The following is a 19,345-nucleotide window of genomic DNA, read 5'->3' on the forward strand; positions in this document are numbered from 1 at the left end:
AGGCCCTGTGCTAAAATACAAAAACAAAACAAAAACCCCAAACCCATATGTAGTTATCCTCTTAGCCATCACTTAGACTATTAATATATTCTAGTAATTTATAGAAGGATTTTAATATCTTTATTATACTTCGCTTAGATTTTTTTAATGTTTTGAGTACTGGGGACTGAACCCAGGGTGTCCCTCTGAGCTACACTCCCAGCCGGCTTTTGTTTTCAATTTGCTGCAGAGTCTTACCAAGCCGCCAAATTGCCCAGACGGAACTCCAGCTTCCGGTGCCCCTGCCTCAGCCTCCACAAAGGCCTTCCTCGGAGGCTTCCAAGAACGTAGGGATTGTTTTGTTAACCAAAGACGGAGAAAAAATTAGCCTCTCCCGTCTGTTTCAAGTGGTTTTATTTTCAAAACTTCTTGACTAAAATTAGAACAAGAAATGTGGTGTTCCCATTTTCTGCAGGAGATAGTTCATTTTATATTGAATATACATTATTATTATTGTTATTATTTTCTGTATTTAGCACAGGTCATCAGGGTCTATAGGGCCTCACTACGTAGATCGGACTCATAGTGATCCTCCTGTTTTCAGCCTCCCAAGCGCTGGGATTACAGGCGCGCACCACCACGCCCAGTCTCAATCACCATCTCAGCTCTCTTCCTGCGGTGGGGCCAGCACGGCAGGCTGGGAATCGAGCCGGCTCCTGCGCTCTGCCTAAGCAGGTGCTTTAATCCACTGAGCTTTTTATTATTTTCACACATAATAGCAAGTGCGACTTCTGTGTTTGTCCTCCAAATGTGTTATAAGTCATTGTTGCACTAAGTAAGTCCCCCAGTCTCAGTATCTGATGACGAGGAGAACATAGACCCAGGAATCTTGTGGAGGGAAATGAGTCACCAGTTCCTGTTCAACTGCTGTGATCTGCAGCCCGGGGGTGCAGAAAGTCCGCAAGTCTTACCAGAGTGCATCGCAGCAGGAGGGACCCCAGCAGCCCAAGCGATGGTGTTTTAAGCCTTTTAGCCCTGAAGAGCTTTTAGCAGAGTCAAGCAGTCTGGCTGCACCAGCTGAACAATGAGTGTGATGTTTCCTTTCACAACTCTTAACAAACTACAAAAAATGAGTGAAATTTTGCTCAGATCGGAGGCAAAGAGCCTTTTGAACTAAGGAAAATTACAGACTATTGTCACATCAAAGGTACAAGTGTAAAGCTGAGGCTGTTAGTGGTATGAGTCATGGCCTTTTCATTTCTTTAAAGAACTTTTTGTCCGGCTCATGATGAGATTGTAAATCGACATTATTCCATAACTCTGAAACATTGGCATCAGATTATTGTTATTCAAAATGATCTATTGAAAATCTCTGCCTTAGGATAGTCTTATGATTCTGCAACTTAAGTGATTGCAAACTAAATCTCATTCAAAAGTGGGTAATCTCATCCACATTAAAACTTCATTTGGGAAGAAATAAATACACTTTGCAACTATTATGGAAAGGTAAGATATTAGGCAAAGAATTTTTAGTAGGTCATTTTGAATAAGAGAAACTTGTGCAATATATTTTGTTGCATTTACCTAAAATCATGTCTAGACAATGTTAGAGGTAGAATATTGGTATTTATGAATGCTAAATTATGTTTTATTAAAAATTTCAACATTTTTTATATGAATTTTACTCTTGGCACCAGTTGAATTCCAAAAGTTGACATTTTCTATGATCCAAATGGAACTACAAAGAAAAGAAAACAAACAACAAATCTCCAAAAGCATCTATATTCAACAAGCATTGGAAATGAGAATAATATGGAAATTCAAAGCTGTATAAAAATTAGTCAACATACTACAAATGAAGCTTCCGTCAACAGAATCGCTCAGAATCGCTGAATGTTGAAAGGATTTCACATTTGCAGATGACAAAGTATAAGGATAGCGGTGCATTTTCACCCCAGGAGACTGCCACACCCTGAATGTGAATTTTGTGAATCATCCTTGTAACTGACCAGGCCATCCTTGTTGGAAAGTCATCCCCCCAACAATTTCAAATAAATATATTTTAATAAAAAATTTCTCCTGACCTACTAACTGCCCCTTTCAATGAATGATCAGTCTTACGTGCCTATGTCAGGTAATCTGAGCAACTACTTTGAAGATAACAATATACACCTTTGCTAATCTCTCATCTTGCTTTGAAATTTTGTATCGTTTTATTATTGTTTTAGTTACTTTTTATTCGTCGCTGGGACAAATACCTGACACCCAAAATGAAGGAAGGAAAGGTTTATTTAGCTCACAGTTACTGGAGGGTTCAGTCCATATTCCGCTGGCTCCAAGGGAAAGGACAGCAGCTCATGGTTGCAGAAAACAATGAAGAGCAGAGAAGGAGCAGCAGCTGCGGCATCTTCAAGCCTCTGTCTTCCTTCGACGCTGACTGCGAAGACTAGCGCTCCACTGCGAAGATCGGAGCTCCCCCGCAGTGTCACAGCTGCGAAGATCAGGCTCCTCCAAAGACGGGGACTTCTCCATGGAAGCAGGACAGGGCTGGGCCCCCATGCCCAGAGCTGATTCAGCCAAGCTGACACAATGTATCAACTAACACAATTTTATTATTATTATTATCATCATCATCATCATCTTTATGTATTTGGTTGTTACAAGGTCTCACTATGCAGCTTGGACTTGTGGCAATCCTCCTGCTTTTAGCCTCCTCAGCGCTGGGATTATAGGAGTGCACCACTACGCCCAGACTCTGTGGCCAGCTCAGCCTGCCCTGGCGGCGGGGCTGATGTGGTATGTGGTGCCGGGGATTGAACTATGGTCCCTATGCTTGCCTAAGCAGGCACTTTAGTCTATCTTGCTGGCCCATTTTTTAAAATCATTTTTAAAATTAAAATAATGCTTCTTCAGTGGACTTGCCCACATTATTAAGATGTGTGTGTGTGCATATGTGTTTGTATAGAGATACGTGCAACAGATTATGTCAAAGGTTTTCATCATATCTTGCTATTAATATAAAAATAATTGGAAATGTTCTAAATGCTTGTGGAGTAAGCATATCTCAGTGAATTATGGAACATTTACTCATTGAAATATTATACTACTATTAAAACACATGAGGAGTTTTCATGGACAATACTGTAGTGGTTTCTCAAGTTAATCCCTTGCTGACTATAAAGCAGCACTTGGGAGCTTGAGCCAAAAAGATTACTACTGTGTTTGAGAACAGACTAAGCTACATAAAAAGACTGTCAAACAAACAAACCCGAACTTAATCCCTTGCTGAGAACAAGTAGAAAAGCTAATTAAAGAAACACAATTTTAAAGGAATAAAATATCAAACACATCGGTCAAGAATCACTGGGTCAGGGACGCCAAATAGCTGAGCGGATTAAAGCTCTTGCTTAGGCAGGTGCAAGGGCTGGGAGTTCAATCCCTGGGCCTGCCGTGCCTGCCCTGCCCCCGGGGCTTGCTGAGATGGCAATTGAGCCTGGGCGTTGTGGCACACGCCTGTAATCCCAGCTCTTGGGAGGCTGTAGACAGGAGGATCACTACAAGTCCGATCTACACTGTGAGACCCTGTGCATCCTGTACACGCTGTCCTAAATACAAAAAAAAAAAAAAAAAATCAGTGGGTCAAATTCTGGAGAAAAAGGGAAGTAACCTCAATGAACACCATACCACCTCTGCTTTGCCCTCAGGGAGATGGGACGGGGTGCGTGGGGGGGGGGTGGCAGTGAGTGGGGCAGGACCAGCTGAAGGCGTTGAAGTTCTCTGCAAGCCAGGAAGAAGCCTCACATTCTGAAAGCCTCTGTGGCTAGGTCCCCAGGGCCCAAGAGCACAGGGAACCGACCTAGAGCACACATTCTTTGCGGAATTTCTTACAAGGTTATTGACTGGTTCCTAAGCCGTCACGTGCACGCCGAGGTAGAAGATGCCCAGCAGAGGACAAGGATCTGAGCCTGAGTTTTAGCAATCTGCAGCAGCACTTCTTTCCTGAGTAAGTCATATGCTAAATGCTTTCGCGATCAGGGAGGCCGCAGGAGCACTTATGTCAGTGATAGCGTCGTCACCAACAGCCCGCTGCAGCAGCTGCCGATGTGCCAAGGCGCGCTGAATGCCGTAGCCGCGGCCCTGGGTGCGCGAGTCTCAGGCCATATCATCTGCTCATTCACAGTGCTGATTCATAGGTTGAGGATATGCTGCTGCCATACTTTGTTGACACCAATATTTCATGAAAATGACACAAAGCAGTGATTTTATTTTTCTGTAAAAGCAAAATCGTGTTTGCCAGGGCAACGCTCTCGTCTTCTTATTGCCTGGTGCGGTTCTGATTTCCACTGGCTGCTTGGGCTCACTCAGCAGCACACACTCTCTAGCGCAGCCGAATTTAGGCTACTTTGTAACAATAAAATCATTTTATAATAATAATAAAGATGATGATGATGATGATGACGATGGTGATGATGGGAATTTGAAAGGTGCCAGGAATAACATATCTATATAAAGTCCGTTCCTAGAGTCCTGGGCTCACGAGACACGAAGTCCTTTGCAAAAGGAACATTTATTTTCATTTAAAAGGCAAGAATTGAGGAGGACCAGAGATGAACGACCAGTGTGTCTGTTAGCCTAAGCATGTGACCTCAGTTCCAAGGGCCACTAGGACACTACCACAGCACAGCTGTTCTCAAAACACATGTGGCCTGTCAGAGCTGCCTGGAGACTTGGGCTCGTCTGAGTGACTATTAAGCCAGTTAATGGGGCTTTGAAGGTGGTGGATAAAAAACAGTAATAGCACCAGTGAGTGGTGAGAGCTACATCCTGCTCCAAATCCGGCAGAGAACACAGACAGGGGAACTGACGTCGTGGCAGAGGGGTCGTGGCTGGCTGCTAAATGTGGCTGTGTGAAAAAGGAAGAGTTTCCTGCTGTGTTCTTACCACTTTGCTAAAGGATGCTTCTTGCTAGAAATGGTGTGGCTCTTAACCACGGTTAAGCAACAATTTGTTTTACTTATGCGATTTGGTCTAACACTTACATGTGCTTTATAATCATTTGTTGCTGTTATTCTATTAGCTTGCATCTCTTGAGGAGTTGTAACTAATTTAAAGTGAGCTATCGTTTCTTCCTTTTTACCCAAGGACAATAGTTGGAGTTTTTCAGTGGAAGGACTAGTGAAGTTTTATGGAGTCCAATAGCCCGGGGAAGTCAAGCTCTTCATGTCAGGAACACAGGAAGACATCATGGGAATATCTCACTGTTGCTCAAGTTCGTGTAAGGCACGAGTGGGAAGGGTACAACCTGGCCCCAGTAGCATCCTGGTAGGAGCAAGGCGAAGGTTGTGAAGAGGCCAATGCACAGGGCACCGTGCTGCACTTTTGTGTCTTAGTAAAGGTGCAAATTACAAAGGGAATCTTTATGAGAGCAGAGACATCACAGGAGGAGCCTAGCAAGAGGGTGTGTACAGGATTCGCAAAGAAGGTCTGAGATCTCCATATAGTTCTGCACTAATAAGCACTGTGCCCCTAGTTGGGTCGCCTAATCTACTCCTACGATTACTTTGCCTTATCCCTACCTCCTTCCATAGAGGGTCACATTTCTAACACTGATTATTTGAAAGGCATATCAAGATGCGCTGGAGAAATTAGCTAAGCTTAGTAATGACACCCCGAGGAAAGCGCAAAGTGACAAAGGTTCAAAGTTTAAAGGCTTCAAGGTTCAAAGCCTGGCTTTGAAATTAGCAATGAATTTGAACAAATATCTGAATTTCCCTAGTGGCTATTTTTATGTTTGTTGCATTCCAACTGGACTAGATTAGCACCAAGTTCCTTTTTTTCCCTCCAGCAAAATTACTGTAGGAAATAAGCTAAATCTCTAAATACATAGCATTGTTTTCAAATATTTCTGTGATTACTTTTGACAAGGATACATCAGAATGATTCAAGTCAATGTTAGTTGCAAAAAAATCTAGACCATGTTATAATGATATTTTCTTAGGCTTTATGCAAGCTAAACATAAATTTAAAACCTTGGGTGAAATAAAGTTTGTTTTTTACATAACATCAACTACTCAGAGTGTGTAAGAGGTGGGCAAAGAAACATCAACTACTCAGAGCATGTAAGAGGTAGGAAAAGGTAGTTCACAGCAGCTTGACAGAACAGAAAGTTAGCACAATTGCTAAGTATATGCTCGTGGGCAACAGGACACTAGTACTGAGTCATGATGGAGAAGCAGCAACCATTGTCTTTTCCTTTTTAAAATATAAGACATCGAACTTGAAAGAGTTAGAAATATTTTATTTGATTGGAACAGATGACAATTTAGAATGGTATTTTATGAGTGTTAACTCCATTGTAATCTCAGTCAGAAGAATTTAAATAATTAAAATTGCTTACGTTATAATCAATTTAACTAAATTCTAAGTACAATGACATATGCATGTTTTTATCAAATTATTTTCAAAATGAGAATAAAAGAAAGGACAACATAATATGGAAAAGAGAAAATATAGTGCCATGTCCGAAAGTATTATTTCAGAAATGTATTCTGGTGCCATAAACATAGGAAGATATTTGATCAATCTTCATAGTACCTGTGAGAGCTATTAGGGTGTTGCACTTCATAGCCCTACTTTACTCAAGTAGAATAAATACTTGAGAAAATAGATACAGTCCATTTAGCAAACTTGCCAGGTTATCACTGGTGATCGAATGCATCGCTTTGTCTTACACAGTCCAGGGCCAGACAGTGTAGAAAGAGTTAAGTGCTCGCTTGTCACTGAATGTTAATCATTTAGTGATATTACATTCTGTTCTGTCAAATATAAAACAGGTATCACATTATCTCCCTGTTTCTAACTTGTTAAGTTCAACATGTTGGAGAGCAAGTCAACAATAAAGTTTTCTCACTGTCGAACTGGCAAGTTTATCCAGCTACGTGAAGGGGCTTTATAAGTTGGTATATCTGGCTCAACCTGAAGTTGTTTCCAGATGTGTGCCCCTAAAAAGTGTCATTAATCTGGTTCCTTGTGGTGCTGGGTCTTGTGGTATGAATTAGATCTGCCAGCATGTGGCTGAGATCAACTTCTTTCACAAAACTCGCTGAAATTCACTTTTTTAAAACAACGAACGTATGACAGATGTTCTAGATTAAGAATTTTTAGCAAAACTGTTAAGTGTCAAAAACCATTAATAGTTGCAGTCATTGAAAATAATTCACCTGATGATACAGGATCTGGCAAGGTCAGGCCTCGAGGAAGATAACCATAATGCCAGAAAGCACAACTCATTATTTCCTGAGTTACCGCGTCATTAGATTTTGCAACTGTAAACATTATAAAGATCACAGAAATGACCTTAGAAGTCGAGAGCAAAACTTTGCAAAGAAAATGAGTGTTTCTGTCACTAGAAAAATGACAAAACCATAGTAGTCATTTCCCATAAGGAATTGTCAAGTGAGTTTGGAGCTATTTCGTGGGTGCTGATGAGCTTAAAAGCAGTCAAGGCATGAAAGCATCCACAGTTCAAATGTTTTCCTTAAAGTTTGGTGGCTCTCATATTTTTCTAATGTGAAAAAGAAAGCCATTTCATAAAAGGATTGTGAATGCTTCAACGACATGAACATATTTTTGCATTTATGATCCATGTTCCGTGATTGATCTGAGACTTCACATCAGAGGCATTTTCATGAGGGCGCAGTCTGGAGAAATCTAAGATTCAGTACATGTCGTTTGCTTTTATTTAAAACAAGTGACTCAACAGACTTGCCTACCTGGACGGAGTGAATGTCCTAATTGAATTGTTTTAATTCTGTCTCAGTGAATGCCTTAATTGTCACTCAAGACAAATCTTAGAGATAAGAGTTGTCAAGCATTTATTCTTCATCTTAGTGCGTCTAACGTTCAAAGATATCCTGAGCGTAAGAGCGTCACAGAGAATATACAGCAGTCTTTGGTGCAACTCTTTGCCAGTTCTACAGTATTAGTATGACTAAAAGAGAAACAGAAGCACACAGAATAAAACTATTCAGAATCCACTTATTGTGTCAATTGAGTTCAGATCCTACATAATACACAAGAATCTTTTACATGAACTCCTGTACCTTTTAAAGGTACTGTGCAGTCAATATCGATTTCTTTTTAAAACAACAGATATCTAATGGAAGGTAGGAATTTCATTGTGTTAATATGTTGATTATATTTTTAAAAAACCAGTATTAAGTAAACTTTCATTTGTGTACAACCTTACAGTGATTGAAAATAGAAAAATGCAAGCAGTGCCTTCTCATAGAAATGAATACTAATGACTGAATGTTGTGCATCAGACCCTTCCACACATTTGCTTATTATTCAGTCCCTTTGCCACCCATTGTCTCTACACCAGGCAGAAGAGTAAAATGCCTTAAAAGAACTTCTCAGGATGGAATGCCTTCAATCGCCTGGGCTACTGAGGACCAAACAGAAAATCTCATTTTCCCAATTGTAAATCACTTGTAAGGTCATGTGTTTGTTGCCTATTGTCCTTGCTGCTTCTGTCCCGAAGAACTGGGTTTGCCAGAGTTCTCTCCAGGGCGTTGTGCGGGAGTGACAGGAAACTGAAATCCATAGCCGTTGTGGCCATCCAAGTAGACACACTGGAAGAAACTGATGGGAGCTAAGGAAGAGGGCAGAATGAGTATTAAAACTTTCAAAATACTACCAGGAGTGGGGTACAGCCCAGTGAGGCAGGGTAATAAGAGCTACTGGCAAGTGACTAAATCTCTTTGAATCTTGCATATGAGTAAGACAAGGCAAACTTCACAAACGTATAAATTAGAGTCAACATAGATGTAGTGCTTAGAGTCCTTCCTAGAATATTGTAAGCCCTTTGGAATTTATAATATAAATATTCTTTTGTAGAATACCTGGGTGCTTAGTGTGTGGAGCCTATGGGTATACATGACTGCCATACAGACAGTTTGTAGGAACACATTTCAGAGCACTATCTTGTCATACTGAAGGAGACAGACATGTGTGTGAGTGTGCTTCCATGTGTGTGTGTCATGTCTGAGAGTTCTGCCTTGGTGGGAGCAGCTTCCCTCCACACAGGCCGCTGTCCCACGCCACTTCTGTGTCTGCCTCTGGTGAGCATGGGCAAGAATTTCTGAGATGCAAGTCCAGTAAACCTCTCCTCCTTGAACTTAGGTGCTGGTTACTTGTTAAAATGGTGAGAAAATGGCCAAGACAAGTGGCGTCCTTCCTGCTGACCTGTCTCTGATGAATGCACTATTTTCACACAGTTATTTAACTGACGCTGAACAAGCTGTTGATGAAAATATCATTAGGGGATGCAAATTTTTCCAGCTTAAATAAGAGGCTCAAAGAGGCTATAGAACTACCCTATAATAACATTAATATAGAAAATATTGTTTGAATGCAGTAAATCCCTTAAAGAATGTTAAAATATTTGGTACCTTTTTACTACAAGTACCTGTGTTCTGCTTTTTAAATTTTTAATTAAAATTTTAATTTGTAAATAATTGTAAAAGTAATTGTAAGAACTAGCACAGAGATATTTTCGATACTTCCACATAGTCTCTTTCAATGAAACTTATTCTGAAACCATAGCACAATATCCCCAATCAGGAAGCTGGCATTGAGACAATCTGTCTACATCCATCGAATTATGTTTCAATATTTATTTATAAACTAAGACGTTCTGAGTGTTTATGCAACTTAGATGCAGGTTAGACTAGTAGACTAGCAGCTGGGAAAGCACTGCTATGTAAATCAGAAATGTGCTCGGGTTGATTTATACTGTCTTATGGATTTTGCAGTAATACTTAAAATTATCAGTGGACTGTATATGTCTCTGTGTTTCTCACAATCTGAATATATTAGACCCATAATGAGCATCTTTCACCTGGCATAGCAGTCTCAGTATATAAATCAATACTTGGAACACAGCAGGCACTCCATATTTTTTCCAATGAATAAACTATTAATGTGAAGTGGGAAAGCTCTGCTACTTTAGAGGACATCCTTGTAATTTCCTGTCTGTTATCTAAGAAGCAATGCCAGAGTCACAGACATCATCTCCTCAGAAAAACGTCTCATTCTATATTTTAAAAGCATGATGTGCATGAGATTTCAGTTATATCCATTTCAAAAATTGCTTCCTGTAATCTGTCCAGATATGACTTTATCTAATGCATATGTGCATCTGAAATTGATCACTTTACCACCTGAACAAAAAGTCTAATTTGAACATCTTGGGGTAATGAGAATCTTGAGCATGGAATATCGTAAGCGCGTATGAATACTGATTGCATTTTAGAATTAAGGGTTCTGAAGTTCAGATATTAAGAGCATGCCACACAGCCAGAAAAATGCAAAAAGAATTTGGAATCCTAGAAGTGAATTTCCAAGCAATTGAATCACAAAATCCTTTCATTACCTTTTTCTATTTCATGTAAAAAATCATATCACTTCCACTAATCTATTACACCAAGAGAATGATGCTCATGAAGCAAGCCTGGACTAGGACAGTGGGCATCAGAGCTGTGCAGCAGAGGCTCACCATCAATGGCACTTCAATAAATGCCCTTGTGCCTAATTCTTCCAACTCTGCCTCTTGCCTGACACAAAAAGTGTCAAATTCCTCCTTGAAACATAGGTCTTACTTTAATGTTATTCTCATGTCTGTGCTAAAGACATTTTTTCTATAATACTAGACTATTTGAGAGGACAGAAAGTTTAAATCTTTATATATACCATCTTCACAAAGAATGATTTAGTAGCTTTGATCTAATTATAAACTTACATTTTTGCTTCCTTGGGGAAGACACATCTTCAGTTTCTTCTAGTGAATGCAAAAATATGAAAAGAGACATTTATAGGTGGTACAGAAACATATGTGGTTCGGAGAATGACTCCCCAAGACCACAGTATGAAAGCAGCACGAGTTAGCTACCCTCTAGGTGTGCATTCCGGTTCTGCTCAGTCTTCCAGCATGAAATCTAATAGGCAAAAGTGAGACGAGGACAGGAACTAATGGAAGAGGAAATGGCACCCTCCCAGCACTAGTTCTAGCAGGACAACTGGTGCTCAGGTGTTGGGTACTGTGAGATGCGCTCTCGCTCTCACCTCGGTGTTTTGAGGCGAGGTCACTGAAGCTGAGTTACAGTGCTCCAAGGGCGTGATCTGATTGCAAGCACTTCTGTCTCCTTAACCAGTAATTGTTTTCTGCGTTGGGCACATCATACTCGTCCCCTTCATCCACTCTGAAAGGCATTATGAGTCGGTCCTCTTCTGTGCTACAGAAAGTCAGAGTCTCACCCTCTAACTGTGCTTTTGGTGCCCCTTATGTGTGCACCCCACCTGCACACTTACTTCTGGACTCCAATGAACACCACTCCATGCTGCTTTACACGACTGACTTTCTGGCCTCCACAAATGATCGAGTGCCTATAGCACTTTTTTTTTTTTTTTTTTCTATCTAGAGGATTTTACTTAATACGATGAGCCCACATTCACTCCAGTCATTGCAAGTGTGTTCTTTTTGTGACTACATAACATTCCATTGCACAGAGGTACCACATTTTCTTTATCCATCTGTTATTGGTTTGTATCGAGTTGTTCCCCTAAAGCCTCATGCGGTCATGGGGCAGACTTCTAGAGCTTGTGACTAATTCATGATCCAATGCGGGGATTATGGTGTGAGTGCTGAAACAGTCCTGGGGTGGGTAATCTGTATCCAATATAAGGGAAAGAAGCTTGCTAGCCGCTGCACCTCCCTTTTGGTTCTTGGCTGTTTTCTACCACCGTGAGAGGCTGCCCTCTTCCATGTGCCGCTCTGCCTCGGAGCCAGCTGAGTATGGACTGAAACCTCCACCAACTGTGAGCTAAATAAGCCTTTGCTTCCTTAATTTTAGGTGTTAGGTATTTTTGTCCCAGCAACAAGGAAAATTAACTGAAACGCCATCCATCCACTGAAGGGCATCTAGGTTGATTCCATGTCTGAGCTACTGCCTGTGAAAACTGATGCAACCATCATGAGAGGGCAAGAATCACTCCGCTCTAGTGCTCCAGGAGTGGTGCTGACGCATCACACAGCAGTGCTGCTTTTTAGTTTGTAAGAATCTATACAACAATGATTATACTAATGCACACTCCTACGGAAGATACAGCCTTCTCTAGAAGGGTATCTTAGTACAGGTGCAAATGTAGATTTTATTTTACGAGGCTGATGTATTCATTCCCGGGTGACTTTTCTCAGCGGATAATTTTCCACATTGCCAGGTAAGCTTGGACAGAGCCACAGAACTCACGCTTTAATGATGAGGAAAATTCTTTGGGAAACTATTGTTATCTACAAAAGTGTGGGAAGTGGGACAGACACATTTTCTTACTGAGTTCCAACTAGAAAGTGAAAAATCCTCCAGGAAACAAGATTAAAAAACCCACAAGTTCAGTTCAAATGCTCACATTACAGATGGAGCCATGTTCCTGGAGGCTGCAGGGTTTTCTGAGTGTTTTTCCTCTACTTTGGAAGTTTTTAATTTGTTCTTTCACTCTCTTTTTTTTGGTCTTTCTTCGTTTCATCTGTCTCCTTTCCTCTCCCTTCTTCCCTCTCTCCCTCTCTTCCTTCCTTCTTTCCTTACTTCCCTTTAATGATAGTGCAGCTAATATAGGTAGGTGATTTATCTTTTTTCTTAATAAAAACTAATCTTTGGTGGAATCACTGTATTATACGTTTTGATGCAGTAGTAAGTTTTTGATCCTTGATGCAGTGAGGATTTTTTAAGGAATACACCTGCAGATTTGTCAATACATTTGATAATTATTAGTAAATGAGTTCATGCATAAACTTATTTAATATGAGAAGAAATATATTTTCTGAATAATATAAGAAAAATTAGTAAGACAAATAAGTTTAGCTATGTAAACTCTGTTTTACAACACTGCAGATGAGGCCAAGAATATTGGAACAGACCAGGACAGACAAAACATTCCACAGCCGCGAGAGGAAGCACGAAACAGAGGCGAGGACGACAAACCCACCTTTAGCTCTCGTGGAAGCCGGCACGTCTTCAACATCTTCTAGATGCAGAAAAAGACACGTAAGATCAGTCTGGCTTTCCAGTTTTCTCGGGGGGGGGGACACTACATAGATTTGGAGAGTCAGGAGAAACCAGGTGTGGTGGCACACACCGCTAATTCCTGCACTGGGGAGGCTGAGACAGGAAGATCACTACAAGTCTGGGCTGTGTAGGGAGACCCTGTACCAAATAAATAAACAAACCAATAAATAAATAAATAAATATTTTTTAAAAAGTTCAGGGTAAACCACACAACTGGCCAATAAACACCTGAAATATACTCACTCGGTACCAACAATTATCATGGAAATGAAGCTAACACCACAATAAGATACCATATGTGCCTGATAGCTAATATCAAAAAGTCAAATCATAATAAATGTTGGGAAAAATCTGGATAAAAGGGAACTATCTACACTGTTGATTGGATGGTAAATTGGTATAGTTATCATGGTGAGACATACGGCAGATTCTAAAAATACTAGAAATATAAATGTCATGTGATCCAGCGGTCCCAATTGTGGATACCTATCTATTTCTTCATGGACACACCTATTATATTGTGTACGTGAAACTTTCCGACATAGTAAATTGTACATGGTCTCAAACATTCCCCACACACACTTACACAAAAGTCAACTTTATATCATGATGAATTTCTTAACTAGTTTAAATTTGATAATCATGATGTAGGTCCATATAAATCTAAATGTTAGATCGTACATCTTAAATCTATATAAGCTTATACTGAAGCTCAACTACATAATAACTCAAGTTGTATCATGTGAATCATTTAATCTTTTGCACAGTGAACCACAGACACATACTGGAATAAGGTAGAAGTAATTATAAGTCAGAAGTAATGCTAGTAAAATATAACTGAGGAATTTAAAAAAATTATTGACATTTGTAGTACTTATAATTATTTAAACAAAGTCCAGTTTGGATTGTTTGTTTATATTTTGGATACTACCTGTTCATTAACTTAAAAAGGGAGGTACAATGGGGTCATCATGAATATTTTCTCTAATGGGGAAGAAATGTGACCTTTATGGAGAAATGCTATTATGTAAAAGAACAAAACAGTGAACAAAATTACTAGGATTTCACAGTATATTATTAAAGTTTTGATGTTTTAAAGAATATTTACAAGGTATGATTGGAAATATGGTGAATATATAAATTTTAAAAAATGTATTATAGTGCGAGACACATTGCCACTAATTCCTCTCAAAATATCCCCTCTGTGGGTTTGAATGACCTTGTCAGATACAAAAGTTACATCTTTAGTTATATATGTCTTGCTTTAACTTGGTCTTAACCATCCAGCAGAAAAGTATAACCATGAGGTATAAAAATAATGACATACTAATATGCTGAGCTGTAAAAGGCTCAAGTCGCCAACTTCTGACCTTGCCAGTTCTGCTGATAACCCACTACTACTATGGACTGTTGGGCTATATCGGGTTATTTTGCTGAATTCCAGTACCTACAATCTTTGGACTGGCTTCAAGTATGAAAAGGTCTATTAAAAACTTCTCCAAATACTGCTTCTCTAACTGCAGCGGCACACCATTTCTGACAAAAGAAAATGCAAAAGGGGGATATGTTGGAGCCACCAAGCTAGGAAATTGATCAAATGTGTGTAGGTGGGACGTGGCCCAATACCTCAAGCAAACAAGCTGCCTGTCTCCTGCGATAAACATCCTGTCTGGTTAAGGTCAGCCATCAGTTGCTAGGCAACTTAGTGTCTTGTGTTACTAACTTCACAAAAGTGTCAATGAAGGACCTTTTGGTTGTGGAAAAAAAAGAGAAAAAAATGTATGTGTATACACAAGAGAGTTTGGATAGATGTACAGCTACTTTATCTTAGGTCATTGAGAATAAATGTTTGTACTAATATTGTTTAGACGAGATATCACGTCTGCATCTTGTCCTCTGAATAACCACTACTGTGAAGACAACAATATGCAATGTATTAATTATTGTAACCATTCTACTAACCTGATTTGAAATAGTTTCATTGCTATCTTTTTTTCTCATTAAAATGAATTTCAAAAAAGAGACAAAAACAACAAGAAATAATGATGCAACGTTAAGGTGCAAAAGAATCTAAAAGCTTCTTTCTAATAATGTAAGAAAGATATAATTCTATATGGTATTTTGCAAACGTTTTTTAAAAAATCATTAAAAATGAGACTATAAAAGAAAACAAACAAACAAAAAATTGCCCTTCGCTAAACCCGCGACCTCATGCTGACGCCCTCCCGGCGTCCTCGTTTCTGGGTCTCCAGCTCTGCGGGCTGCTCCGCTGACCAGAACGTTTTTCCCTTCAGGGTCGTTGCAACTCGGGCTGGGGAAGAGTCACGAGGGCGAGACGTGGTGCACTCCGGCTCCCGCAAAGTCCTCACGCGTCTTCCCTCCGGTTGGATGGCGCCCCGCTGGCGCACTCACTATGGTTTCCCTCCCACTTTGTGAAAAGCGGTCCTGCAAGCCGGCTTACAGAAGCTCTTTGTGGCGACGATGACGCGCAGCATCCGAGGCAAGGGGGGTGCTTGGGGGAGGATCAATGGCAGTGCGTTTTTGCTATCATTTTCTAAACTTTAAATATTCATGCTGTATTTCAACGCACTTCAAAAATAGTTAAATGCTTCAAAAATGAAGGACATAAATACGAGGTTATATGGTGTTTTCAAATAACAGTATTGTAACTATATTTTTAAAATTTCAGAGCATCTAACAGAAAATGTGCTAATGTCTTTCAGGAAGAGGTGGTTCATTTCTGTGGAAGAGTGGCACAAAAATAAACAGAGGAAGGGCCTTTTCCGCAGGGCCACACATTTCATTTTTGTGGACTGCAGCGCATCTAGCACTAAAATGCTTCTTCTGCAGATTCACTTATTGCCCTGCAGAAATAAATGTGAGAATGAAACCTTCCCTTTCTCCAAGTTCTCTATTCTGAGAAGGTGTCCGCCGGTTGGCTATCTGGGATGAAATCCTGGCGGCGGCCCCTTCGCGTGCAGGCGAGCGAGGGAAAGGGGACAGCTGAGCAGGCGAAGCGTGGCCCGCGGCAGCTTCTGCATGGTCCCCACCTCAGTGCGCGCAGCGCCGCAGCAAGAACAACTCGCTGAGCAGCAGTAACGTGGTTCGGTTGCCACATCCCGAGCTCGGAGAAGGAGGAAGGCAAAGTTTACAGACCACTTAGACGCACGTGCAGCCTGCGCAGTGCTGGATAGAACAAGCACTCGCCTCGCAGGAGGGACAATCACGACAGTGCAAGGGAGCTCCGGATGTTCCAGCGGGATTTTAGAAAACGACGTGATGCTGGGGAAGGACTGTTGGGGCGACCGTTCGGAATTTGTAAGAAAGCCCACCCGGTTATGGACCTTAAAGTAATGTCACAGAAAGATCCGATGACAAGTGTAAGGTGAAGGCAGCCATATGAAGGAAGTCAAAGACAGCTAAGGTCAGAGAATATTCCAGAAGTGCAGGGGATGCTGTGGAAAAGTCGGACAAGATGGTCACGTGGACGGTCTTATGGGTCAGGATGAAGCAGCCGAATTGTACTTCACATTCAATGAACGTTGTTCGGGAAAGAAATAATATTTTACTGTATTGAGGAAAAATAAATTTGACTAGAACATGCACGAGTGTGCTCGTAACCGCCACACCATGCTGCCCATGCCACTTCTTGAGGACAAACATCTAAGCGCACTTGCTCCCGATCCTGAATCCTGCACCGCGTTGCCCCCACCTGCCTGCTGGCTGGCCCGGACAGGGTCTGGCTCCCTGAGGGCACACGTTACTGCAGAGCAGGGACGAGGGAGGACGTCTGCCCGCCGCCAGGAGCAGAGCAGATTGTGCTCAGCTTGCGCCTCTCCGCTTCCAGCCATCTGCTCTCCTTCGGTGGGAAGAGCTAGAAGAGGCTGCTGCCTTTGAAAATGATAGCGACACTCAGGAGATGACGGCAGCGCCGGCCTGGCTTGCCTACCTGCTGTCAGTGACTAGGCAGTGACAGCCCATGATTTCAAGAAAAATGCACCATCTGGTTCCAACTTCAGTTACACAGAAACTTAGATTCCAAAGTAGCTCCAGGGAGCGGAGAACCCATCCTCTTGCCTAGCCAGACACCTCCGCCACTGCAGAGCCGGGAAGGAGCGAGAGGCCTCGTCCGGGGGGGCCCTTGTCTTACTGTTTCCAAAGTGCTGCTTTCAAGGGCAGGGTTTCACTTGTATCACACTTTCATACTTACCAAATTAGAGCATAAGGACACAAGGATGTCCCAATAGGTAGCAGTCAGTGACACCAATAAAATGAACATGATAGAGGGGCCTGGACTTGGTGCTTTTTCCGCTGCATCTTCTCACTAACTGAAGAAACCTCACCTTTATCCCATTCTACAGTCTTACGTAGAATTAAATACTGTTTCAACATTTAGGAAAAATGTTATTCTGAAATCAAGTGTAATAATGTGAAAAGTTAGAAATTCTCTCTGCCCTTTGCTGGAAAGAGTTTATCAATTTTATCCTTGATCTCTGGTCCTGATCTGCAGCCACAGGTCAAAAGGAGCTGGAAGAAGGGTGCAGCTTTGGGCAAGCTGTGGGGTTTGGTCCACGTCCTTATGGAGTCAGGTATGGGGCAGGCCTGTGAGGGTGAGGCTGGAGGAGGAAGCTGGAAGAGTGGACCCAGCACTTGGGGGTCTTCCTGCGGCCTGCGAAGGTGTCTGTGGTGTAGCTTCAGGACCAGCACTGGCCTCTACTTGTCTTTAGTTACATGTACTTGATTATGAATTTGAAAATTTAATGCTAAAAATCACTGATTTTCTCATTTTCAATAATCAGTCCTGTCCTTCCTCCATTTTTAATTCTCTATTAGCGTAGCTATTACTTTTTTTGTTTTTCTTCACCAAACTGCATTACTGTCTTAAACAGAAAGATGCCAATGAACCTTTTGTTTTGTATGAGCTACATCTATTGCTGATTATCATAAAAATTCAAACAAGCACTCGGTGAACATAAGGATAGATATACAGCTACATTCTCTTAAAAGTGTTTGTAAGCAGGATATCATGCCTGCATCTTGTACAATGAATAACCACTAAGAAAATATGAAATGTACTAATTATTGAAGCTGTCCTACTAATTTGATTTGAAACTGTCTCATTGCTATTTGTTTCTCAATAAAATTATGGGGAAAAAAAGAGTAGGTATGAAGTTTCACCAAATCAAGCAACTCCCAACAGTATGAAAAGCTGAATCCTGACTAGAACAAAGGCTCTAAATGTTAAATAAAAAATCCATTATCTTAAAAAAAAAAAAAGACTCTCAAGCACCTAGTCCCATAGCTGGAGCAATGGTGTCATCATTTGTTCTCTAAGCTCCTCCCTTGTGTGGGGAGAAAGAGGTGGAGGGGTCTTGATGCAATTATGGAAAACTGTTTGGACCTTAAAGGGCACCCAAAAGAAGTCCCAGGCATGCTCATGACCCACACACCACAGGATGAGAATTGCTATTCTTCACAAAGTACTGAACTGCTATGAAATATCCAACACACCACAGAAGGGACTGATTACAGCCCATCAAAGGAAAGGTGATTATTTATCTTAATGTATTTAGTGCAGGGTCTACAGGCACTCACCACACAGATCAGACTTGCAGTGATTCTCCTGTTGTCAGCCTCCCACGCACTGGGATTACAGGTGTGCCCCACCACGCCCAGTCTCATTTGCCATCTCTGCGCACCCCGGGGGTGGGGCTGGCCTGGCACCAGGAATCGAACCCTGGTCCCGTGTCTGCTAAGCAGGCACTTTAATTTGGTAAGCTATCTGGCTGGCCATGAAAGGTGATTATTTAAATAAATCAATTTGCTAGGCATTTACACCAATATTAATTTATAGTAAAATAGTGCAGAATATGCGAGTAAAGATAAAGCACACCTGAACTCCTCGATGGAAGAATAAAATGGGAAAAGCTTGGCTGAATTTATCTTATTCTTTCTGGTTTGTGGAAATCCTGCTATATAGAATATCAATTATTTTCCCCTTAACTAATGTTAATTTTGTATCACAAGACAAATTTGAAACTTAGTTGAAATATATAGTGACAATAAAATTATGGGACATTTATAGATGCCAATTTTAGACTACATTTGAAGTATCACTTCTAAGTTTGAATAGTTGGGATAGATTGAGCATCATTCTCTTGTATGAGCAGATGAACTGGAGGCATATTTGTAGTGTTTCTCAGAAGAAACATATGCTTCTTCGTCATATTAAGTATGTTACTCAT

At 41.0% G+C, this 19,345-nt stretch overlaps 1 long non-coding RNA gene across 1 annotated transcript; it reads right to left on the reverse strand.

Moving 5' to 3' along the window:
* Window positions 1–6,256: 6,256 nt before the first annotated feature.
* On the reverse strand, window positions 6,257–13,059 carry LOC111816554. The gene is made up of 3 exons (XR_002820916.1): window positions 13,021–13,059; window positions 10,781–10,819; window positions 6,257–8,632 (listed from the first exon to the last, which is right to left on the reverse strand). It is a non-coding gene; the product is annotated as an uncharacterized LOC111816554 (long non-coding RNA).
* Between the last annotated feature and the right edge of the window lie 6,286 nt (window positions 13,060–19,345).

Source organism: Octodon degus, unplaced genomic scaffold (assembly GCF_000260255.1).
Source record: "Octodon degus isolate 3935 unplaced genomic scaffold, OctDeg1.0 scaffold00034, whole genome shotgun sequence".
Lineage (NCBI taxonomy): Eukaryota > Metazoa > Chordata > Mammalia > Rodentia > Octodontidae > Octodon > Octodon degus.